This window comes from Musa acuminata, chromosome BXJ2-2 (genome assembly GCF_036884655.1).
Source record: "Musa acuminata AAA Group cultivar baxijiao chromosome BXJ2-2, Cavendish_Baxijiao_AAA, whole genome shotgun sequence".
Lineage (NCBI taxonomy): Eukaryota > Viridiplantae > Streptophyta > Magnoliopsida > Zingiberales > Musaceae > Musa > Musa acuminata.
Genome location: NC_088339.1, coordinates 8345285 through 8371641, shown reverse-complemented (window position 1 = coordinate 8371641; position 26357 = coordinate 8345285).

The window sequence follows — 26357 nt, the reverse complement described above, 5'->3', positions numbered from 1 at the left end:
AATGTAAATGACAATAAGAAATGCAAACCAGAGATTACGCCGTTTTTAAAGTGGTTCGGTCAAGTGACCTACATCCACTTGCGAGGCCCCTCTTCGATGAGGCTTCCACCTTCCACTAGCAAATCTCTTGAAAGGGAAGGGTAAATACCCCTCTTACAACTCTTTACAAGCGGTTCACTCTCTTACAAATTTTTAGCAAGAATGGAGGAGGTGAACACTAGCAAAATGAAAACAAGATTAGCTAGGACTTTTCTAATGCCTTTCTCTCAAACACTTGCTGCTCAAAAAGTTGTTCTCTCAGCTGAGATTTGAGGGGTATTTATAGGCCTCAAGAGGATTCAAATTTGGGCTTCAAAATTTGAATTCTCTTTGGGTTCCCGCTGTTGGAGGTGCCACCGCCCAGCCAAGCGGTGCCACCGCCCAGGGCTCGGGTGCTGGGCGGTGCCACCGCCCAGCCAGGAGGTGTCACCGCCCAGCTCTCGGGTGGTGGGCGGTGCCACCGCCTACAGTGTTTTCAGCCCGACTACAGTGTTTTCAGCCACTAGTTGGGCTTCAATCTTGGCTCTCTAGTTCGCTGGTTTAGCTTAATTTTTAGCCTAAACCAACTCTGACTTTGGGCCCAGTTGGCCCCTAACCAGGATATAGGATTATCTCTTAATCCTAATCCTAATTACAAGTGGACTACATAACCAAAACACATCCTAAGCAAATTTTCAACCGCGAACGTCGAGTCTTGTTCTGGCGAGCTTTCCGACGAACTTTCTGCTGACGGGCTTCTAGCAAGCTCCCGAACTTGTGATGACTTTAATGAGTAGCCGAGCCTTCTCGGTGATCTCCGTGAACCTCCGACGATCTCTTCGGCGAACTTCCGAAAATTCCGACAGGTTCCCGATTTCTTCTCGGTTGGTTCTGGCAGCATCTCCGACGATTCTTCGGACTCTTAAACGTCCATCGAACTTGACTCCGGTATTCTCGCTTTGTGTTTTTTGGTTATCGTAGTTAATCCTGCACACACAAGCAAACACTCTACTCCGATCTAGACAATTATTATAACGCAAATTGACATTCTGTTGCCCGGCACGTCATTGGTTGGCGCTTCATCCGATTCTTCGGTGCATCGTCCTCTCTTGCAGCTTGTTGCCCAATCGGCGGTTGACCTCCGCAACCCCGATATCCTTGGCGCAATTTCGCTCTCCTTGGCCCGATGCCCGACGCCCGAAGCCTTCTGCCATCCAATATCCTGACGTGATCTCCTCCGACGCAACGTCAATTCCTCCTGCGTTAATTGTCTAATCCTGATCGAGTAGACCTGTATCACTCAAAATGTAGTCAAACATTTAAACACAATCAATTAGTTTCATCATCAAAATCCGAGATTCAACAATCTCCCCCTTTTTGATGATGACAACTAATTAATGACTAACGGAGTTAACCTTAACTCCCCGGAGTTTAACTAAACTCCCCCTATCAATATGCCATTGATAGAACACTTGGATTATCCCAAATCCAAGTAACATTCATCACATGTTATGAAAAACATTTAAACTATCATGCAAATATATAAAATATTTAATTCAATGCATGAAGTCATCAATATACTTCTCCCCCTATGTCATCAACAAAAAGGAGAAGTAGCTACTCTTATGTGTTTATTATATGGGTTCAAACCATTGCATGAAAAACATAATATTAAATTTTTATCATCATGCAATTTTGAAGATAGAAAATTTAGCAAGTAATGCATCATGCTTGGGACATTCAAGCTATCAAGTTTTAGATATACAAGTTTTACAGCATATAAGATAGCACTTTTGGTAATGTTCAAGATAGCAAGTTCTACATCATGCAAGCTAGCAATATTGAGATGTTCAAGAAAGCAACTCTTGCTTCTTGAAATATGCAAATTGTAAGCTAGCAAATTTTTGCTTCCTTTGCAATGTTTGAGCTAGCAATTTTGCTTCCGTTGCAAAGTGCAAGTTAGTATGTTTTGCATCTTGAGATAAACAAGATTGTATTTTTGGTATGCAAATTTATAGTATACAAGCTATCAACTTTTGCACATAAAAAGTTAGCAAAATTTTACATCTTTTGAGATGTGCAAGATGGACTATTTTGCCTCTTTTCAAATTGTGCAAGCTAGCAAATTTGCTATCTAGCAAGTTTTGCTCCCCCTTTGTCAGTGTCAAATAGAAGGGAATAACAATACAATCATGTAATTCATTTCTCTTTACTATAATATTCAAATCATGATAAGGGTAAATAATAAAGATGAAAAATGAATGTCAAAAGACATATATCATTTTTGACAAATTTCTTCTTTTGTAGATAGAAAACATGATAGGAAACAATCTTGATTCAAAAAGAAAACTCAAGTTATAAATTATCAAGATGTCAAGTAGCATGTCATGGTTTACAAAAACAAGTTTCTTGCTAGTTAATAGCAAAAAGAATCTCAATTCATGCATATAAAATCTTATGATTCACATAGAACATCTCCTCTTTTATAAAACGAGAGAATCATGATGAAGAATCTTGATTTACATAGAGTTTCAAAATATAATTATCAATATCATGAATACTAAAAGACCATGAAAATTTTGATAAATATCCTTTTAAATAGAAAACAAACTTGATTCATTCAATAGAAAATTGTGAGAAATCAAGATCATGATTTCAATAAAATCCATTAAATTCAAATCATTTTCATAATCCATGAGATTCATAAAAATAATACAAATAGATTCATCAAAATCAATAATATAGAAAAAATAATTTTCAAGAAGAAAAATATTCTTCTCTTTTAGTTACTTCAATTCATGTGATTTATTTCATTCAAGCATGCCTCCCTTTTTTTTTTTATGTCAAATAAAAACATGTATCATGTTTAAAACCGAAAGTGCTAGATTTATTATGACAAGGATCAATAAGGCACTTTCATTATGGTAAAAAGAAAATCGATAATCTGTAAATTACAAGATTCATTATGCATAATTTTAAAAATCTTATGCATAGAACAAAATCATCAATCATAATATCAAGACATTTATCATTTAAAGCATTCATGATTCACATCATATGCAATACATCACATATATTATCATAATAAAAGGCATAAGTATTGCATGCATCATTCCAAATTATAAATATTTCAAATCATAATGGTATTAATTTGTCAAATTGCATCCTACCATGCATGATCATAACTTTTCATTTGTATGCATCAAAATAATCTCAAGAGTATTTCATGCATGATTTTATATCACCAAATAAGGAATATCAAGAAGAAAATAATTGGTGATGAGATAAACATTTCATGAATATAAGGAATTACATAAAAATTTTATCATGAAGGATTAGAACATGTGAATACCAGAAGACATGATTTCTTTTTGAAAAACCTACTCATTAATAATCAAAAGAAAATCTTAGGAGATCGATTAATGAAAAATCTTGATTCATAATAAATCTTAATTTGTAAATATCACGGAATCAAGATCATGATTTTAGATAAAACTCATTCAAATTCAAATCGTCTAAATCATCAAAATCTCAACATTTCTTTCAAGAGATTCAAAATGACATAAATAATTTTATTGGTCTCTTAGGTATAAATCAATAAGATAGAGAAAAAGAAAATTTTCAATAAAAAATCTTTCCTCCTTTTGTTTCAACTTATTGATTGATTCCATGCATGCATCTCCTTTTCTTTCAAATCCATGCATCATCGTTTTAAAACAAAAAAAATCAAAGATCATCAAGATAAAAAAGTGCAACACATAATTCCAAAAAAAATGATTTCAACTCATTACTTCAAGTCAAATCAATATCATGATTTTGATATAACTCATTTGTAATTCAAATCATCAAACCAAAATCATTTTCAAGGGATTCATATAAATCAACAAGATAGAGAAAAATAATTTTCAAGAACAATGCTTTTCTCTTTTTAGTTATTTAAATTCATGTCATTTATGCTAGATAAAAATGTGCATCAACATTTAGGATCGAAAAATGAATTTTGTCATAAAAACCATCAAGACCAAAAAATCATCATGTATAACTTTACAATCTCATGCATAAAATCATCAAATCATAGCATCAAAACTTTCAATAGTTTCATTACAACATCAAGTAAGGTTTTATTGAACATAATTTTGAATGATTCTTATAGATATTTAAAATTTCTTTAGTTTTACTTTATATGATTGACTTTATATTAGCATGCTTCAAATTTTTGTTCTTATGTCAAAACTATACATCATGTTTGAAAACCAAAGATAAGGTTCATAAAAAAATCATAAAACCTTCCATTCAAAAGTCATGCATCGACATTGAAAATCAATATGGAAATCGTCAAAGTACAAATTCTTGCTTCTCAAGCACATATATAAGATTAATCTTACTAGGTGTATAAGCATTATATTTATATCTTACATTTTATTGCATTAACATAACACAAGCAATTTTCAAGAAAATTAATCCTAAACTAAATTAAAAATAACTCAAGAAAGTATTATGTAATTTCGAAATGAATTAGTGGGATTTTGATTACCTCATTGTTGAAAGAGGGTGAGGCATAGTTTGCCACCTCGCCTTTCTTGATTTTCTCCTCGTCTTCGGAAGAGCTCAATTCATCCCAACTTTTGTTCTTCTTGCGTTCAAAGCAAGTAGTTCCATTCTTTTTGCTTTTTAATTTTTGTTTCATTTGTAGTTTAAGTTCACCATCACTTGAGCTTATGCTCGAGTGGTATTCATGTGTTCTATGTCCCAAATCCTTCCTATCATTTGGAAGGTTGTTCTCGAGTTTCTTTTTTGCCACATTGTTCATTTCGTAGGTCATTAGAGACCCAATAAGTTCTTCGAGAGGGAATGTTTTAAGGTCCTTGGCCTCTTGAATGGCCGTAACTTTTGGATCCCAACTTTTTGGAAGGGATCTTAAGATTTTAGTGACTAGTTCAAAATTAGAAAAACTTTTACCAAGAGCTTTGAGTCCATTGATGACATCCGTGAACCGGGTGTACATGTCTCCGATGGACTCACTTGGTTTCATCCGGAAAAGTTCATAAGAATGCACAAGAATATTGATTTTGGACTCTTTCACTCGGCTAGTGCCTTCATGAGTGACCTCTAGAGTTCTCCAAATATCAAAAGCCGAGTCACACATCGAAACGCGATTAAATTCACTTTTGTCAAGTGCACAATATAAGGCATTCATAGCCTTTGCATTTAAAGAAAACATCTTCTTCTCCAAATCATTCCAATGGTTCATTGGGAGAGAAGACATTTCAAATCCATTTTCGACTATGTCCCATAAATTCAAATCCAAAGAAAGTAAGAAAACTCTCATTCGAGTTTTCCAACAAGTGTAGTCCGTCCCATTGAAAAAGGGAGGACGAATGAGAGAGTGACCCTCTTGAAAGCCATAAAGAGCCATTTCTATTTGGGTGTTAAACCAAAGTAGAAAACCGTGGCTCTGATACCAATTGTTAGGATCGGAGTGGCACTAAGAGGGGGGGGTGAATTAGTGCAGCGGATTAAAACTTCGGTTTTAGTAAAATCTTTCGTACGATAAGAACGGAACTTGAAAAGCTTAACTTGAAAGCGTATTCTTAAAGTTGCGCAGCAAAGGTAATGATGAAACAAAGCAAGTAAGAAGATTTGCAGTAATGTAAATGACAATAAGAAATGCAAACCAGAGATTACGCCGTTTTTAAAGTGGTTCGGTCAAGTGACCTACATCCACTTGCGAGGCCCCTCTTCGATGAGGCTTCCACCTTCCACTAGCAAATCTCTTGAAAGGGAAGGGTAAATACCCCTCTTACAACTCTTTACAAGCGGTTCACTCTCTTACAAATTTTTAGCAAGAATGAAGGAGGTGAACACTAGCAAAATGAAAACAAGATTAGCTAGGACTTTTCTAATGCCTTTCTCTCAAACACTTGCTGCTCAAAAAGTTGTTCTCTCAGCTGAGATTTGAGGGGTATTTATAGGCCTCAAGAGGATTCAAATTTGGGCTTCAAAATTTGAATTCTCTTTGGGTTCCCGCTGTTGGAGGTGCCACCGCCCAGCCAAGCGGTGCCACCGCCCAGGGCTCGGGTGCTGGGCGGTGCCACCGCCCAGCCAGGAGGTGTCACCGCCCAGCTCTCGGGTGGTGGGCGGTGCCACCGCCCAGCTAGGCGGTGCCACCGCCTACAGTGTTTTCAGCCCGACTACAGTGTTTTCAGCCACTAGTTGGGCTTCAATCTTGGCTCTCTAGTTCGCTGGTTTAGCTTAATTTTTAGCCTAAACCAACTCTGACTTTGGGCCCAGTTGGCCCCTAACCAGGATATAGGATTATCTCTTAATCCTAATCCTAATTACAAGTGGACTACATAACCAAAACACATCCTAAGCAAATTTTCAACCGCGAACGTCGAGTCTTGTTCTGGCGAGCTTTCCGACGAACTTTCTGCTGACGGGCTTCTAGCAAGCTCCCGAACTTGTGATGACTTTAATGAGTAGCCGAGCCTTCTCGGTGATCTCCGTGAACCTCCGACGATCTCTTCGGCGAACTTCCGAAAATTCCGACAGGTTCCCGATTTCTTCTCGGTTGGTTCTGGCAGCATCTCCGACGATTCTTCGGACTCTTAAACGTCCATCGAACTTGACTCCGGTATTCTCGCTTTGTGTTTTTTGGTTATCGTAGTTAATCCTGCACACACAAGCAAACACTCTACTCCGATCTAGACAATTATTATAACGCAAATTGACATTCTGTTGCCCGGCACGTCATTGGTTGGCGCTTCATCCGATTCTTCGGTGCATCGTCCTCTCTTGCAGCTTGTTGCCCAATCGGCGGTTGACCTCCGCAACCCCGATATCCTTGGCGCAATTTCGCTCTCCTTGGCCCGATGCCCGATGCCCGAAGCCTTCTGCCATCCAATATCCTGACGTGATCTCCTCCGACGCAACGTCAATTCCTCCTGCGTTAATTGTCTAATCCTGATCGAGTAGACCTGTATCACTCAAAATGTAGTCAAACATTTAAACACAATCAATTAGTTTCATCATCAAAATCCGAGATTCAATAATATTCTGCAGCTTGCTTCGGTGCGTCACTCGCTTCTTCCGGCGAGTTTCCGGCGAACTTCCGTCGATCATCCGATGAACCCTCGGTGATGCTCCTGCGGACTTCCGGCAAACTCCTGGACTTGGGACGATCCACATGGCAAGTTCCGATGAGCTTCTTTGGCATGCTTCTGGACTTCTCGGATTTGTTCCCGAAGAACCTCCGACGACTATCCGAACTTCCGTCGAGCTCTCGAACTCCCAACGTGATCATTGTCATGACTTCGGCGCAACTCCTGCTGCATGTCTTACTTTCATCGTAGTTAATCCGGCACACACAAAATAAAAACTTCGATCGAGACAATTAATCCTAAGCAATTAACCAAGTTGTCCGGCATGTCATTGGTCCCTCGATGCTTCGTCCGATTCTTCGGCGCATCGTCCTTTCCTGCAGCCTATTGCCCAATCGGCTAGTTGACTCTGCAACTCCGATATCCTTGGCACAATACCCGCTCTTCTTGGCCCGATGCCCGAGTCCACGGCCCGATGCCTTCTGTCGATACGTCGACCGATCCACCGGCCCGACGTCCAATCTTCTGACATGTTCCTCCGGCACAACATGATGTTCCTGCTTTAATTGTCTCATCCTGTTCGAAGCACCCTGCGTCACTCAAAACGTAGATTAAATCATAAACATATATCAAGTAGTTTCATCATCAAAATACGAGATTCAACAGATAGTTCTCCAGTGAATCAGCCCCTGCATTCTTCGGAATTAGAGAGATAAAAGTGTAATTCATCTCTCTAAGAATATGACCTGAAGAGAAAAAATGTTGGCAAGCCTTAATCACATCATTTCCAATAATAGACCATGCAGTTTGATAAAATTCAGTTGGGAATCCATCTGGACCAAGGCTTTTGTGCTTCGGTGACTTAAAGACAACTCTTACTATTTCGTCATTTGTAATTGGGGTATTGAGGATTGAAATGATATCCGAATCAAGTTTTCTAGTTGGCTCCACATGAATATTATTGGTTGCCTAGCTTGATTGAGTAAAGAATAAAAAAATTGCTCAGTGTTTGCTTTAACCTCATCTAAATTCTCAATAAGATTATCATTTTTGTCTTTGCATTTTCTGATACGGTTAACGGTCCTTCGAGTAGCAATAGAAGCATAGAAAAATTTAGTATTGGAATCTCCTAGTATAAGCCAATATTGTCGAGACTTCTGCTTTGTAAAACTTTCCTCCTATTTTTAGGCTTGCATGAAGTTATTTCTGGCTTTTGTCTCTTTGTAGATAATATTCTTATTATGGGGCTGAAGTTGCAGCTAATGTTGAAATGACATTAGTTCCTTTCTGCAGAATTGAACTCTGGTGGTAATATTGCCAAAGATGTTTGTATTCCACTCCTTAAGTGCTGCTTTACAAGCTTTGAGCTTTTGACATAAGATATAAGAGGGGGATCTATGCATATTAACATTCCAAGCTGATCTGATGACTTCAAGGAATTGAGGATGAGTAGTCCACATGTTAAAGAATCTAAATGGTTTCTTACCTCTTGGTGTCGCTTTGTCTGCGTGTATGTACATTAAAGAATGATCAGAAAATAATAGAGCATCATACTCAAGAAGTGAATCTGGGTAAACTATTAACTATTCCTGATTAATCAAACACCTATCAAGTTGAGCCATTATTTTTCTGTTAGCAGCACCTTAATTACTCCAGGAGAGCCAATTACCCATAGATTTCCTATCAATCAATGCAGCAGTATATATGTAATCATTAAAACTTTGAAGCTGGCTTTCTAAAAGTTGTCTGCCCCCCACTTTTTCATTTGGGTACCGAACAGTATTAAAGTCTCCAAGGACAATCCAAGGTACATTGAAACAGCCATTTGCAATATTAGTCAGGTCAGACCAAAGAGTATTTCTTTATTGAATACTATTTGAAGTATATGTTAGGATCGAGAGCACTAAGAAGGGGGGGGGGGGGAATTAGTGCAGCGGAAAACTTCCTGCGATTAAAACCGAAAGCTACGTTTGAACGATAAAGACAACTCTGTATGAAAGTTGATACTAAGCAAGGTTACAGTCAATCTATGCAGGCAGTTTGCAGCTATGATGAAAACCAGAATATCAGCGCAAACTAAAATCCGACGTTCGTACAAAGAAACAGATTTACGTCTAAGTGCCGATTCGTAAATCACTTGATTAGATAAGACGCAGTTTAAGCAGAAGTATAAAGGCAGTGTGCTGCTATTGTACAGCTCAAAACGTAAATGTAATCTGCAATAAGATCATCATGCGAAAAAGCAGATTTACGTCTAAACGCAGATTTACGTCTAAACGCAGATTCAGAAAATTCTGAACTTAAAAACTTATTCGTGAGATCGCAGAAAGCAGTAAATAGTTATGATTGAAATCAAAATGTAAACGTAAACTGAAATGTGATGATTGTACGAGGAAAGTCGATTTACGTCTAAACGTAGATTTACGTCTAAACGCAGATTTACGTCTAAACGTTGAAACTCGTTTGTAAAATCGCAGAGGGCAGTAAGCTATTGAGAAGTTTACAGTGAAGGTAAAATACTCAAAGGAAACGCAAACCGAGATTTAGAGTGGTTCGGTCAATCTTGACCTACTCCACTTTTGGCTTCCTCCACCGACGAGGTCACCGACGTCAACTAGAAGCCTTCCTTCAATAGGCGAAGGCCAACCACCCTCTTACAGATTCACTCCTTTTGACGGGCTTAGGAGACAACCCTTACAGAAGTTTTCTCTCCTCTCTTTACAACTCAAACTTGAAGAATAGAAAGAGGAGAACTAGCAGTTTTGAGCTCTAAGAAACACAGAAAGATAGCAAGATTTCGAGTGTGTGTTCTGTATCTTTTCAGTGCTGAATGGGTGGGGTATTTATAGGCCCCAACCCAGTTCAAATTTGGAGCTCAAAATGATCAAATCCCGGAATTCCGGGATCAGGCGGTTGCACCTCCTGACTGGAGAGGTTGCACCGCCTAGTGAGCTCGAGGACTGAGCCCAGGCGGTTGCACCTCTCTGTCAGGGGCGGTTGCACCGCTCTGCCAGAGCTCGAAGGCCGAGCTCAGGCGGTTGCATCGCCTGACTGGAGAGGTTGCACCGCTTGGCAGAGCTCGACACTTGAGCTCTAGCGGTGCTACCTCCTGACAGAGGAGGTTGCACCGCCCAGTCTCGCTCGGAGACTGAGCTCTGGGCGGTTGCACCTCTTGGCTGGGGCGGTTGCACCGCCCAGTCTCGCTGGGAGACATAGCCTGGGCGGTTGCACCTCCCACAGCAACCTGGGTCCGAATGGGTTGAACCATTCGACCCAATTTGAGTTCTTTAGGGGCCCAATTGCCCCAGGATTAAGCTAATGGGATCACCTCCCATTTCTAACTTAATCAAAGTGCTAAATACGATTATTTCCTAAGATATATTCTGCAGCTTGCTTCGGTGCGTCACTCGCTTCTTCCGGCGAGTTTCCGGCGAACTTCCGTCGATCATCCGATGAACCCTCGGTGACGCTCCTGCGGACTTCCGGCAAACTCCTGGACTGCGACGATCCACTTGGCAAGTTCCGACGAGCTCCTTTGGCAAGCTTCTGGACTTCTCGGATTTGTTCCCGCAGAACCTCCGACGACTGTCCGAACTTCCGTCGAGCTCTCGAACTCCCAACGTGATCATTGTCATGACTCCGGCGCAACTCCTGCTGCATGTCTTACTTTCATCGTAGTTAATTCTGCACATGTAAACAAAACTTCGATCGAGACAATTAATCCTAAGCAATTAACTAAGTTGTCCGGCATGTCATTGGTCCCTCGACGCTTCGTCCGATTCTTCGGCGCATCGTCCTTTCCTGCGGCCGATTGCCCAATCGGCCAGTTGGCTCCGCAACTCCAATATCCTTGGCACAATACCCGCTCTTCTTGGCCCGATGCCTGAGTCCACGGGACGAAGCCTTTTGTCGATACGTCGACCGATCCACTGGCCCGACGTCCAATCTTCTAACATGTTCCTCCGACACAACATGATGTTCCTGCTTTAATTGTCTCATCCTAATCGAAGCACCCTGCGTCACTCAAAACGCAGATTAAATCATAAACATATATCAAGTAGTTTCATCATCAAAATACGAGATTCAACAATCTCCCCCTTTTTGTTGATGACAACTACTTGATGACGGAGCTAATCTTAACTCCCGGAGTTTAAATAGACTCCCCCTATCAATATGCCATATTGATAGAAACTCTTAGATTCAAAAATCAAAGCAATATGTCATCATAAACGGAGTTAACCTTAACTCCCAGAGTTTAAACAAACTCCCCCTATCAATATGCCATATTGATAGAAACTCTTGGATTCAAAAATCCAAGCAACATGTCATCATAAACTTATGCATAACATGTGATGTCATCAACATACTTCTCCCCCTTTGTCATCAACAAAAAGGAGAAGTACCACAATCAAGTTTTTGTGATGTAAGTTTTAACTTATTGCATGAAAAACATAATATCTATTGTTACCATCATGCAAGTTTGCTATCATCAAATGGTAACATATCAACATGTAAAATTACGATTCAATTTCTTGATATCTTAACATGATATGACATTCATAGCACCTATTCATATGAATGCTTCTTTTGATATCGCATCATAATATGGCATTCATAACATCTATTCATATTCTTCAAATATGGCACTCATAGTATCAATTTATATATTTCTCCCCCTTTGTCATCAACAACAAGGAGACCGATATACGCAAATTTTAAATATAAGTGCAATGCCATAAGTTGGTTCATGTCATTTTCCAACAGTGAGTGATAGGATACCAATTATGCAAACATCTCGAGGAAAACATGACATGGAGATAGCTTTTATTGCTTCTTCCTTTTTATTTGTTATCTTTTTACATGAAGGAGGAAAGCCATATATGAAGTTCAAATTGATAAGATATTAAAGCACACTTCATTTTTGCAAGGATTAAGATATGTAAGTGAGTCAAATCCTTGTATGTAAAAATATCTTCCTTTTATAAGAGGGAATCATCAAATATGTTTCTCGAAAAATATTTTTCACATGATAAGTGCATTTGCTAGATGATTCCATATGTCAAAAATCAATGATGTGAATTAAACTTGATATGACATATGCTTGTTAAATTCGGAAGAGGATAATGTATCAAGAAAATCCAATTGTTAGGATCAAGAAAATCCGAAAATGAAATTTGACATTTTCATACATTCAGATAGGGTTTTACTAGAGATATTCAATTACAATCATGAAGGTAAAACATGCTTATTATCATGGAAATTTTTGTATTCAAGCACATAATTTCCAACATGTAATCATGGCAAGTAATTGTATAAAATCATTATGGCAATCAAGTGATTTGATCATTTAATCAAAAAAAGTCCGAAAAATAATTTTAACAGGTTTAATCATTCGGACAGATTTTTGCCATAGTTTTTCAAATATAATCATGAAGATAAGATACGCTAATCATCATGGTATTATGATAGCAAGTTTACCATATTCAAGCTAGCAAAAAATTTCTACATTTTAAGGCCTGCAAGCTAGCAATTTTGAGATGTTCAAGAAAGCAACTCTTGCTTCTTGAAATATAAGTTTTGCTAGATGTGCAAGTTAACTTTTTGCTTTTTGAGATAGACAAGATAGCATTCCTTGGTGATGTTCAATATAGCTAAGTTCTACATCATACAAGCTAGTGAATTTTATAACATTTTAGAACATGCATAATCACCAAAGCATCATAAATTTTAATGATGTGCAAAATTACAAATTTTATATGATTGCATTTGTGTGTCTTGAGATTTGCAAGATAGCACTTCTTGGTGATGTTCAAGATAGTAATTTCTTCTCTTTTGAGAAGTGCAATATTTGCTTTCTTCTTGAATTGTGCAAGCTAGCTATCTCCCCTTTTGTCATTGTCAAAAAGAAGGGAAAAACCCTTTACATCAATTTTTAAATCAGGACAAAGGTTAGTATCAATCTCATTTGTGCATCATTATATTTTCAAATTAAAACATGCACATTTTCAAAACATATAAACTCATTATTATATGCATGATTCCAAATCATTATTCATATTATTTCAATCATTGTTTCAATCACCACTTATAGCTTATCATGCACAATATATAAAATCATCTAACATGATACAATCATTTATTTTCAAAATATTTATCACTATTTTAATGTATGATAATGAAGTATTCATGATACTGAACATTAAATCAATATTTTTTAAGTATTTATCACTTCATTTTAATCATGATTCCAAACATTTATCATTTAAAGCATTCATGATACACATCATAAAAAAAGCATATGCATCATTCCAAATCATAAATATTTTAAATCATCATGGTATTAATTTGTCACATTGCATTCTACCATGCATGATCGAAGCTTCTCATTTGCATACATCAAAATAAATTCATGAATATCTCATGCATTCATATCATCACTTGAGGAATATTGAAAAAGAAATAATTGGGTGATAAGATAAATATTTCATAAATACAAAGAATTGCATAAAAATCATATCAAGGAATACAAGTCACAATCATTCAAGAGAAAAATCAAGATCATGATTTTAATAAAACTCATTTCAAATTTGAATCATCAAAATAATTTTTATGGCTCACAAAATTTATAACATAAATAGATTCATGATTTCATTGATAATATATTTTTCCCTTTTTAAGTGTTTCATTTTAAGTGGTCGATTTCATGTTAGCATGCCTTTTCATTTATGAAAACATGCATCAATTTTTTTTAAAGCCATTGTTATTATCAAGAAAATCGATAATCAAGAATCATCATACATAATTTCAAAAATATATACTCATTAATCATAACTTCAAATTAAACATGATTTCATATACTCAAAATCGAGAAATAACAATGGAAATCAACATGATACACATTATTACTTCTCAACCACATATAGCATGATTTCATAAGGTATTTTTAATCAAAATCATTTTGTTTATCATAAACATGCAATTTTCATGATTATTTTCAAAATTTCTAGAATGATAAGCATGCTTCCTAATTGTTTGTATTTTCATTATAAAATTATTAAACATGTAATTTTCAAGAAAATTAAAAAAGGAGAAATGCTTTATGAAAAGCATCATGTAATTTCAAAGTAAATTAAAGGCATTTTGATTACCTCAGCGTCGAAAGGCGTAAAGGCGTAGTTTGCCACCTTGCCTTTGTTGATTTTCTCCTCGTCTTTGGAGGAGCTCGATTCATCCCAGTTTTTGTTCTTCTTCTTGCGTTCAAAGCAAGTAGTTCCGTTCTTTTTACTTTTTAATTTTTGTTTCATTTGTAGTTTAAGTTCACCATCACTTGAGCTTATGCTCGAGTGGTCTTCAAATGTTCTATGTCCCAAATCCTTCTTGTTCTTTGGAAGGTGGTTCTCAAGTTCTTCACGTGCATTGCACGTCATTTCATATGTGATCAATGAACCAATTAGTTCTTCAAGTGGAAATTGGTTCAAGTTTTTCGATTCTTGAATAGCATTTACTTTTGAATCCCAAGTTTTAGAAAGTGAGCGCAAAACTTTGTTAACGAGTTCAAAATCCAAAAAGCTTTTACCAAGTGATTTTAAACCATTGACGACATTCGTAAAACGGGTGTACATGTCAACAACGGTTTCGCTTGGTTTCATATGAAAATGCTCGAAATCATGTAGTAAAATATTAACTTTCGAGTCTTTGACTCTACTAGTTCCCTCGTGCATGATTTCAAGAGTGCACCAAATATCGAAAGTCGTTTCGCACAAAGAAACCTGATTGAACTCATTTTTGTCCAAAGCGCAAAATAAGGCATTCATAGCCTTTGCGTTTAAAGAAAAATACTTCATCTCTAAATCCGACCATTCGTTCATCGGTTTAGAGGGAAGTTGAAAACCATTTTCAACGATATTCCATAAATCCAGATTTAGAGAAATCAAGAAAACTCTCATTCGAGTTTTCCAATAAGTGTAGTCCAATCCGTTAAAGAACGGTGGACGAAAGACCGAAAAGCCCTCTTGAAGAGCCATTTCTCTCGGGTGTAAATCTGAAATGAGAAATGCCCCGCTCTGCTACCAATTGTTAGGATCGAGAGCACTAAGAGGGGGGGGGGGTGAATTAGTGCAGTGGAAAACTTTCTGCGATTAAAACCGAAAGCTGCGTTTGAACAATAAAGACAACTCTGTATGAAAGTTGATACTAAGCAAGGTTACAGTCAATCTATGCAGGCAGTTTGCAGCTATGATGAAAACCAGAATATCAGTGCAAACTGAAATCCGACGTTCGTACAAAAAAACAGATTTACGTCTAAGTGCCGATTCGTAAATCACTTGATTAGATAAGACGCAGTTTAAGCAAAAGTATAAAGGCAGTGTGCTGCTATTGTACAGCTCAAAACATAAACGTAATCTGCAATAAGATCATCATGCGAAAAAGCAGATTTACGTCTAAACGCAGATTCGAAAAATTCTGAACTTAAAAACTTATTCGTAAGATCGCAGATGGCAGTAAATAGTTATGATTGAAATCAAAATGTAAACGTAAACTGAAATGTGATGATTGTACGAGGAAAGCCGATTTACGTCTAAACGCAGATTTACGTCTAAACGTTGAAACTCGTTTGTAAAATCGCAGAGGGCAGTAAGCTATTGAGAAGTTTACAGTGAAGGTAAAATACTCAAAGGAAATGCAAACCGAGATTTAGAGTGGTTCGGTTAATCTTGACCTACTCCACTTTTGGCTTCCTCCACCGACGACGTCACCGACGTCAACTAGAAGCCTTCCTTCAATTGGCGAAGGCCAACCACCCTCTTACAGATTCACTCCTTTTGACGGGCTTAGGAGACAACCCTTACAAAAGTTTTCTCTCCTCTCTTTACAACTCAAACTTGAAGAATAGAAAGAGGAGAACTAGTAGTTTTGAGCTCTAACAAACACAGAAAGATAGCAAGATTTCGAGTGTGTGTTCTGTATCTTTTCAGTGCTGAATGGGTGGGGTATTTATAGTCCCCAACCCAGTTCAAATTTGGAGCTCAAAACGATCAAATCCCGGAATTCCGGGATCAGGCGGTTGCATCTCCTGACTGGAGAGGTTGCACCGCCTGGCAGAGCTCGAGGACTGAGCCCAGGCGGTTGCACCTCTCTGTTAGGGGCGGTTGCACCACTCTGCCAGAGCTCGAAGACCGAGCTCAGGCGGTTGCACCGCCTGACTGGAGAGGTTGCACTGCCTGGCAGAGCTCGAAACTTGAGCTCTGGCGGTGCTACCTCCTGACAGAGGAGGTTGCACCGCCCAGTCTCGCTCGGAGTCTGAGCCCTGGGCGGTTGCACCTCTTGGCTGGGGCGGTTGCACCGCCCAGTCTCACTGGGAGACATAGCCTGGGCGGTGCTACCTCCCTGCCTGGGCGGTTGCACCTCCCACAGTAACTTGAGTCCGAATGGGTTGAACCATTCGACCCAATTTGAGTTCTTCAGGGGCCCAATTGCCCCAGGATTAAGCTAATGGGATCACCTCCCATTTCTAACTTAATCAAAGTGCTAACTACGATTATTTCCTAAGACATATTCTGCAGCTTGCTTCGGTGCGTCACTCGCTTCTTCCGGCGAGTTTCCGACGAACTTTCGTCGATCATCCGATGAACCCTCGGTGATGCTCCTGCGGACTTCCGGCAAACTCCTGGACTGCGACGATCCACTTGGCAAGTTCCGACGAGCTCCTTTGGCAAGCTTCTGGACTTCTCGGATTTGTTCCCGCAGAACCTCCGACGATTGCCCGAACTTTCGTCGAGCTCTCGAACTCCCAACATGATCATTGTCATGACTCCGGCGCAACTCCTACTGCATGTCTTACTTTCATCGTAGTTAATCCTGCACATGTAAACAAAACTTCGATCGAGACAATTAATCCTAAGCAATTAACCAAGTTGTCCGGCATGTCATTGGTCCCTCGACGCTTCGTCCGATTCTTCGGCGCATCGTCCTTTCCTGCGGCCTATTGCCTAATCGGCCAGTTGGCTCCGCAACTCCGATATCCTTGGCACAATACCCGCTCTTCTTGGCCCGATGCCCAAGTCCACGGCCCGAAGCCTTCTGTCGATACGTCGACCGATCCACCAGCCCGACGTCCAATCTTCTGACATGTTCCTCCGGCACAACATGATGTTCCTGCTTTAATTGTCTCATCCTGATCGAAGCACCCTGCGTCACTCAAAACGCAGATTAAATCATAAACATATATCAAGTAGTTTCATCATCAAAATACGAGATTCAACAGTATATATACCAGTGAAATTGAATTGAGAGCCATTCTTTTTGTCTTCTACCTTAAGATGGATGAATTGATTAGTAGCATAAATAAACCAGGCATTAACAGAGTTAGGATGCCATAAAACCCATATTCTACCAAAAGTTTCATTAGAGTCATTGGTAAACAGTTCTATGTCTGGCCATATTAAATTCTTTTGAGCTTGGACGCGCGATTGTTTAATTTTCATTTCCATTAGAATAACAATATCACATGCGACAGACTTGATTATTCTGTTGAGCTCCCGACATTTCTTAGGCTTATTAAGTCCATGAACATTCCAGCATGTTATCTTCATCAGTAATAAACAAATGGAAAAGGTAGTAAGGTATTCATCCTACGACTTTGGATGGAGTGTACCATCCTTTTTCTTATCCTTCGATTTTGTATTTTCCTCCCGCATAATATTCTTACCTTTTATGGCTTTATTCCTATTTTTATCCACTTCATCTACAGCTTGCAAATGTTTAAACTTTAAAATACCTTGAATCATGTGGTCTTGGTTGGTAGGGTTTGTTGAAGCGCGATAGGATTGTTGCGGCACAATATCCTGGTTAGTACTTGTTGGAGCAACCTGGCTAGAGAGGTTTGTTGGGGCTTGAGTTTATTGAGGCAGAATATCCTTGTTGGCGATGTTTATTGCGGCCTGAGTTTGTTGAGGAAGAATATCCTTGCTGGCAAGATTTATTTGGGCCTGAGTTTGTTTTGACACAAAGTCCTAGTTGGTACAATGAGTGGATATTGGAATTCCTATTGTGGACGGATCCACTGATATTGGAAGAGTTGAAGTTCTTGACTTATGCTTCTCTTGTCCACTAGTACCATGGGAAACTTCTGTTATAGAAGGCTCCGACATAATAGGAAGTGATAAAATTTTGGATTTGTCCTTCTGTCCGCGGTGCTATCCTTTCGAGTCGGAATGCTCGATAGTCTTCACCACCATCGGTGCTACTGCCATCGGTGCTGGCCTTGGACTAGCCTCTTTAAGGCTCCGGTTGGAAGTCTGAATCTAAGCTTGGAATTCTTTACTCTAGAAGTTCAGGCTGATAAGAAGATTGCTGTATATGAGACTACTGATTCAGCAGAGCTGATTGAGACATGGTCTATGGCAATTGTTGGCTATGTGGTAGGTCTCAAAACATCTTATTTTCCACTATCCTCATTTATCAAAACTCGATGGGGAATATCATCATTTGATCTTCATATGCTGGAGAATGGATTCTTTGTTTGCAAGCTATACTCTGAAGAAGATTTGCAACAAGTCCTCCAAGGATTCTGGACTATTCGCGGCCATCCAATGATTCTATGACGCTAGTCTCCTGATGTCCATTTGGAGTTAGATAGCCTGCAATCTATTCCATTATGGGTATCCTTCCAAGGTCTTCCTCTACATCTTTGGAGTCGACGTTTTATTGCAAAGTTATGCAGTACTCTGGGACAGCCACTCTACATCGACAAAGCAACAGCAGCTCAGACGAGATTAGCATTTGCACGAGCATGTGTACTGGTTTCTTCCAACGAAGATCTTCCTAATGAGGTTTTCTATCATGATCTTGATGGGAACACTCGGAAGGTATATGTCTCATATACCTGGAAGCCACAATGATGTCAGCGTTGCTTATCTTTTGGTCATGAACATCACTATCTTGTCAATATCAAGAAGCAAAACTTACAACTTGCACATTGCAATAGGAAGCAAGAATCGCTAGCTTACACACTTCAACAAGAAAGCTATCTTGCATTTGCTTTTGAAATTTTTACTCGCTTGTATGTTGTAAACTTGCTATCTTATTACCTTGCATATCTAAAACTTGATAGCTTGCATGATGTAACACTTGCTAAATTTTCTAGCTTACAAATTGCATGATGATAAAACTTGATATTATGTTTTTCATGCAATGATTTGAACTTATATCACAAATACTTGATAGTTGGAATTTCTTTTTGTTGATGACAAAGGGGGAGAAGTATGATCATGTTATGCATGATGAAGTGTTGCAAATATTCATGATGAAATTTACAATGACTTGAATTCAGCTTGAATTCAAGGTCCTATCAATATGACATATTGCTAGGGGAAGTTAAAGTTAACTCCATCATCAATTGGTTGTCATCATCAAAAAGGGGGAGATTGTTGAATCTTGTATTTTGATGATAACACCAATTGATAAATGTTTATGATTTGATCTACATTTTAAGTGATGTAGGATGCTTCGATCAAGATGAGACAATTAAAGCAAGAAGAATCATGTTAGGCTGGTGGAACATGTTAGAAGATTGGACGTCGAGTCGAAGAATCGGTCGACGCATCGACAGAAGGCTTCGGGCTATGGATTCGGGCATCGGGCCAAGAAGAGCGGATATTGCACTAAGGATATCAGAGTTGCAGAGTCAACTAGCCGATTGGGCAATAAGGCGCAAGAGAGGATGATACGCCGAAGAATCAGACAAAGCGTCGAGGGACCAATGACATGCAGGACAATGTGATTCAGGCATAGTAATAATTGTCTAGATTAAAGTGTGTTTTTCAATGTATAGGATTAACTACAATAGCAAGGCATAAGGCAAAATGAAGTCCCAGAGTTAAGAATACGATTTCGTTGGGAGTTCGAGAGTTCATTGAAAGTCCGGATGTTCGTCGGAAGTTCTACAGGAACTAACCGAGAAGTCTATGAGCTTACTAGAGAAGCTCGTTGGAACTCACCAAGAAGATTGTCATGAAGTCCGTTGGAACATTTCCAAGAGATCGTCGGAAGTTCATCGGAAGATCGCTGGATGAAACTAGACTTACGAACTTGTTTAGCTTAGGAAATGCCTTAGATTTCATAATTAGCACATAATTGGGATTGGACTTGGGCCAAACCAATTATGGGCCAGTTGGTCCCATGTAAAGATTGTGTTAGGCCCAATGAAAGGCCCAAATAGTGACCCAAGAAATGGCACCGTTGTGGCACAATCTTCGAGACTGTGTCAAGCGGTGGTACAACTAGTTTAGGCGGTGGTACCACCCTTGGTAGGGTGCCAGGCGGTGGTACCACTAGATTGGGCGGTGGTACCACCCAGTGCAGTGTTAGTATCAAACTGACACTAGCGGTGGTACCGCCCGAACCTAGGAAACCCAAGATGAGAAGTTTTTAGGCTCCAAGTTTGAATCAACTTGAGGCCTATAAATACCCCTCTTATCTCTGGTCAATATACACAAGTATTGAGAGTAAAAAGAAAAGAAACTCTGTTGTATTGTTGTGTGAAACTTGTTAGGATCGAGAGCACTAAGAGGGGGGGGGGTGAATTAGTGCAGCGGAAATCTTTTTGCGATTAAAAACAAAAGCTGCGTTCGTTCGATAAAAATCAGTTTTGAAGCAATAGCCGACTCTAAGATAACTTATGATTAAGTGCAGTTTACGTCTAAACGTAGTTTACGTCTAAACACAATTTACGTTTAAATGCAGTTTGCGTCTAAACGCAGTTTTACGTCTAAACGCAGATTTACGTCTAAACGCAGATTTACGTCTAAACGCAGATTTACGTCCAAACTCAGTTTACGTCTAAAACGCAGTTTTACGTCTAAACGCAGATTTACGTCTAAACGCAGATTTACGTCTAAACGCAGATTTACGTCTAAACTCAGATTTACGTCTAAACTCAGTTTACGTCTAAAACGTCTAAACACAGTTTGGACAGTTTTACGTCTAAACGCAATTTTACGTCTAGACGCAGTTTCAAAGGGATCTGAACTTAGAAAGTCGTTCGTAAAAGCGCAGAAGACAGTTTTGCAGAATCAAGGTGTAAACGTAAACCGCAATGTAAATATCGCACGAAAACACTGGTTTACGTTTGAAAACAGATTTGGAAAGATCAGCACTTAGAAACTTGTTCGTGAAGACGCAGAAGACAGTTTTGTAGAATCAAAACGTAAACGTAAACTGTAATGTACGAAAACACCGATTTACGTCTGAATGCAGATTCTGAAAGAACAGCACTTAGAACTTGTTCGTAAAAGCGCAGAAAGCAGTAGTTATGAAGGAGGTTTGCAGTAATGATAAAGTGCTCAAAATAAACGCAAACCAGAGATTTAGAGTGGTTCGGTCAGTCTTGACCTACTCCACTTTTGGCTTCCTCCACCGACGAGGTCACCGACGTCAACTAGAGGCCTTCCTTCAATAGGCGAAGGCCAACTGCCCTTTTACAGTTTCTCTCCTTTTGACAGGCTCAGGAGACAACCTTTACAGACCTTTCTCTCCTCACTTTACAACTCAAGAACTTGAAGGATAGAAGGAGGAGACTTAAAGGCTTTACAACACTTTTGAGCTCTTAGAATCACAGAAAAGATCAAGATTTCGGTGTAGGTCTGTACCTTTTCAGTGCTGAATGGGTGGGGTATTTATAGGCCCCAACCCAATTCAAATTTCGAGCTCAAAACGATCAAATCCCGGAATTCCGGGATCAGGCGGTTGCACCTCTTGACTGGAGAGGTTGCACCGCCTGGCATAGCTCGAAGACCGAGCTCAGGCGGTGCCACCTCTCTATCAGGGAGGTTGCACCGCCCAGTCTTGCTCGAAGACTGAGCTCAGGCGGTGCCACCTCTCTGTCAGGGAGGTTGCACCGCCCAGTCTTGCTCGAAGACTGAGCTCAGGCGGTGCCACCTCCCGGCTGGGGAGGTTGCACCGCCCAGTCTCGCTGGGAGGCTTAGCCCAGGCGGTGCCACCTCCTGGCCTAGGCGGTTGCACCTCCTAGTGCAGTCAGGGTCCGAATGGTTAGTTCCATTCGGCCCAATTTCAGTCTTTCAGGGGCCCAATTGCCCCAAGATTAAGCCAAAGGGATCACCTCCCAGTTTCCAACTTAATCAACGTGCTAACTACGATTAAATCTAAGACAATTTCTGCAGCTTTGCTTCGGTGCGTCAATCGCTTCTTCCGGCGAGTTTCCGGCGAACTTCCGTCGATCATCCGATGAACCCTCGGTGATGCTCCTGCGGACTTCCGGCAAACTCCTGGACTTTGCGACGATCCACTTGGCAAGTTCCGACGAGCTTCGCTTGGCAAGCTTCTGGACTTCTCGGATCTGTTCTCGCAGAACCTCCGATGACCGTCCGAACTTCCGTCGAACTCTCGAACTTCCAATGTGATCATGAACTTGACTCCGGCGCAACTCCTGCTGCTTGTCTAACTTTCATCGTAGATAATCCTGCACACTTATCTCAACACATAGATTAGACAACAAATGACAATTGACTTCATCATCAAAATCCGAGATTCAACAAAACTCCTCTCAAAGTTCAAAGTGTTAGAATAGTTTGAGAGATGAGTGAGTGGGGGTGTAAGGGTTATCTCCTAAACCTGGTAAAAGGAGAAAGAGCTGTCAGAAGGAGGTTGAACTTTGCCTATAAAGGAAGATCGATAGTGGATGCCGATGGCCTCAACGGAAGAGGAATCAGTGGAGTGGATGTAAGTCACGACGATCGAACCACTATAAAATCGACATATTCTTCTCCGGTTTACATTGCTATATTTGAGCAATTTACTTTACTACAAACATCTTAACTTGCTTTACATCCACTATGCATCCTTTGTATGCTTTCAAGCTATCTTCATGAAAATGCTTTCAAGTTAACCTCTCTCCGAAACGGTTTTTGTCGAAATCGATTTTTATTATACGAAGGTTTTTTGAACCGATGTAATTTTATTGCTGCACTAATTCACCCCCCCTCTTAGTGCCAACTCTTTTCCTAACATTAACTGAATCAAAGGCTTTTCATACATCAGCTTTAAAACAAATTTTCATCCCACTTGCTTTCAAGTACAGATCCTTGGCCAAGTCATTAGAAAGAAGAATATTATGATGTATACTTCTCCCTTTGATGAAAGCAGCCTGAATAGGACTAATGATCTTGTGGATTACCTTTTGCATTCTATTTTCCAACACTTTGGAGATGATCTTATAAATAAAGTTACATAATGATATGGGTTGATAGTTCTCTAGTAAATTAGCCTCTGCATTCTTGGGAATTAAAGAAATAAAAGTGCAATTCATCTCTCTAAGAATATGACCTGAAGAGAAAAAATGTTGGCAAGCTTTAATCACAACATTACCAATAATAGACCATGCAATTTGATAAAATTCAGTTGGAAATCCATCCGGACTAGGGCTTTTGTGCTTTGATGACTAAAAGACAACTCTTACAATTTCATCATATGTAATTGGGGCATTGAGGATTAAAATGGCACCCGAATTAAGCTTTCCAATTGGCTCCACTTGAATGTTATTCGGTTGCACCACTTGATTAAGGAATAAAAAAATTACTCAGTTTGTGCTTTAACCTCATCTAAATTCTCAATAAGATTATCATATTTGTCTCTGCATTTCCTGATGCGGTTAAAAGCCCTTCAAGTAGCAATAGAAGCATAGAAAAACATAATATTGGAATCCCCTAGAGTAAGCCAATACTATCGATACTTCTCCTTTGAAAAACTTTCCTCCTGCTTTAAGGCTTGCATAAAGTTATTTCTGGCTTCTATCTCTTTGTAGATAAGATTCTTATCAAGGGGATGAAGTTGTAGCTCATGTTGCATTGTCATTAGTTTCTTTCTGCAAAATTGAACCCAGGAGATACTATTGCCAAAGGTGTTTATATTCCACTCCTCAAGTGCTGCTTTACAAGCTTTGAGCTTTTGATATAAGATGTAAGGGGGGGAACCATGCACATTAATAATCCAAGCTAATATGATAATATCAAGGAATTGAGGATGAGTATTCCACATGTTAAAGAATCTTAAAGGTTTCTTGCGATGTTGCTTTGTTTGCATGTATATATATTAAAGAATGATAAAAAAACAATGGAGCATCATACTCAAGAAGTGAATCAGGGTAAACTATTAACCATTATTGATTAATTAGACACTTGTCGAGTCGAGCCATTATTTTTCTGTTAGTAGCACCTTGATTACTCTAGGATAACCAATTGCCCACAGATTTTATATCAATCAATGCAGTAGTATCTATGTAATCATTAAAACTTTGAAGTTGGCGTTCTGAAAGTTATCTACCCCCCACTTTTTAATTTGTGTACCGAACAGTATTGAAGTCACCAAGAACAATCCAAGGTACATTAAGATAGCCATTTGCAATATTAGTCAGATCAGTTCATAGTGTATTTCTTTCTTATATAATGTTTGAAGCATATATACCAGTGAAATTGAATTGGCAGTCATTCTTTTTGTCCTCCACCTTAAGATGAATGAATTAATCAGTAGCAGAAATAAACCAAGCATTAATAGAGTTAGGATGCCATAAGACCCATATTTTATCAAAAGTTTTAAGAGAGTCATTGGTAAACAGTTCTGCGTCCGGCCATATTGAATTCTTTTGAGCATGAACATGTGATTGTTTAATTTTTGTTTCCACAAGAATAACAATATCACATGTGGTAGACTTGATTATTCTATTGAGCTTCTGACATTTTTTATGCTTATTAAGTCCACGAACATTCCAGCAGGTTATCTTCATCAGAAATAAAACAAATGGAAAATGAAGGTATTCATCCTATGACTTTGGATGGGCAGCACCATCCTTTTTCTTATCCTTAGATTTTGCATTTTCTTCCCGCATAATATCCTTACCTTTTAAGGCTTTATTCCTATATTTATCCAGTTCATCCATAGCTTGCAAATGTTTAAACTTTAAAATACCTTGAGTCAAGTAGTCCTGGTTGGCAGGGTTTGTTGAAGCGCGATAGGATTGTTGAGGCACAATATCCTAGTTAGTACTTGTTGGGGCATGAGTTAGTTAAAGCAGAATATCCTGGCTAGAGAGGTTTGTTAGGGCGTGTGTTTGTTGAGGCAGAATATCCTTGCTAACGAGGTTTGTTAGGGCCTAAGTTTGTTAAGGCAGAATATCCTTGTTGGCGAAGTTTATTGTGGCCTGAGTTTGTTGAGGTAGAATATCCTTGTTGGCGAGGTTTGTTGGGGCTTGAGTTTATTGAGACACAAAGTCCTAGTTGTCGCGATTAGTGGATATTGGAATTCCTATTGTGGACGGATCTAATGATATAGGAAGAGATGAAGTTCCTAACTTCTGCTTCTCTTGTCCACGAGTACCATGGGAAACTTTTGTTGTAGAAGGCTCCGACATAATAGGAAGAGATAAAGTTCCTGATTTGTCCTTCTTTCTGTGGTGCTGTCCTTGCAAGTCGGAATGCTCAATTATCTTCACCACCACTAGTGCTACTGCCACAGGAGGAGACTCACCTTGTTGCTGAGTTGCCCGACATGGCTGGTAGACCTTAGTGATCGGTTTCAAAGTTTGCTGACAAGCTCCATTTGCATGACCAAAAGTTAAGCAACTCAGACATCATTGTGGCTTACAGGAATATATGACATGTACCTTATAGGTGTTCTCATCAAGATCACGATAAAAAACCTCATTAGGAAGATCTTCATCGGAAGAAACTAGTACACATGCTCGTGCAAATGCTAATCTTGTCTCCGTAGTTGTTGTTTTGTCGATGTAGAGTGGCTGTCCTAGAGTGCTGCATAACTTTACAATAAAACGTCGACTCCAAATATGTAGAGAAAAACCTTGAAAGGATACCCAAAAGGGAATAGACTATAGGTTGTCTAACTCTAAACGAACATCAGGAGACCAGTGTCACAAAAACATTGGATGGTCGCAAATAGTCCAGAACCCTTCAAGGACCCATCACAAATCTTCTTCAGAGTATAGCTTGCAAATAAACAAACCGTTCTCCAGCATATGAAGATCAAATGTCGATGTTCTCCATCTAGTTTTGATACATGAGTTTAGTGGGAAATATGATGTTTTGAGACCTACCACATAGCTGAAAATCGCCATAGACCATATCTCAATCACCTCTGCGGAATCAACAGTCTCGTCTACAGCAATCTTCTTATCATCTTGAACTTCTAGAGCAAAGAAATCCAAGCTGAGAT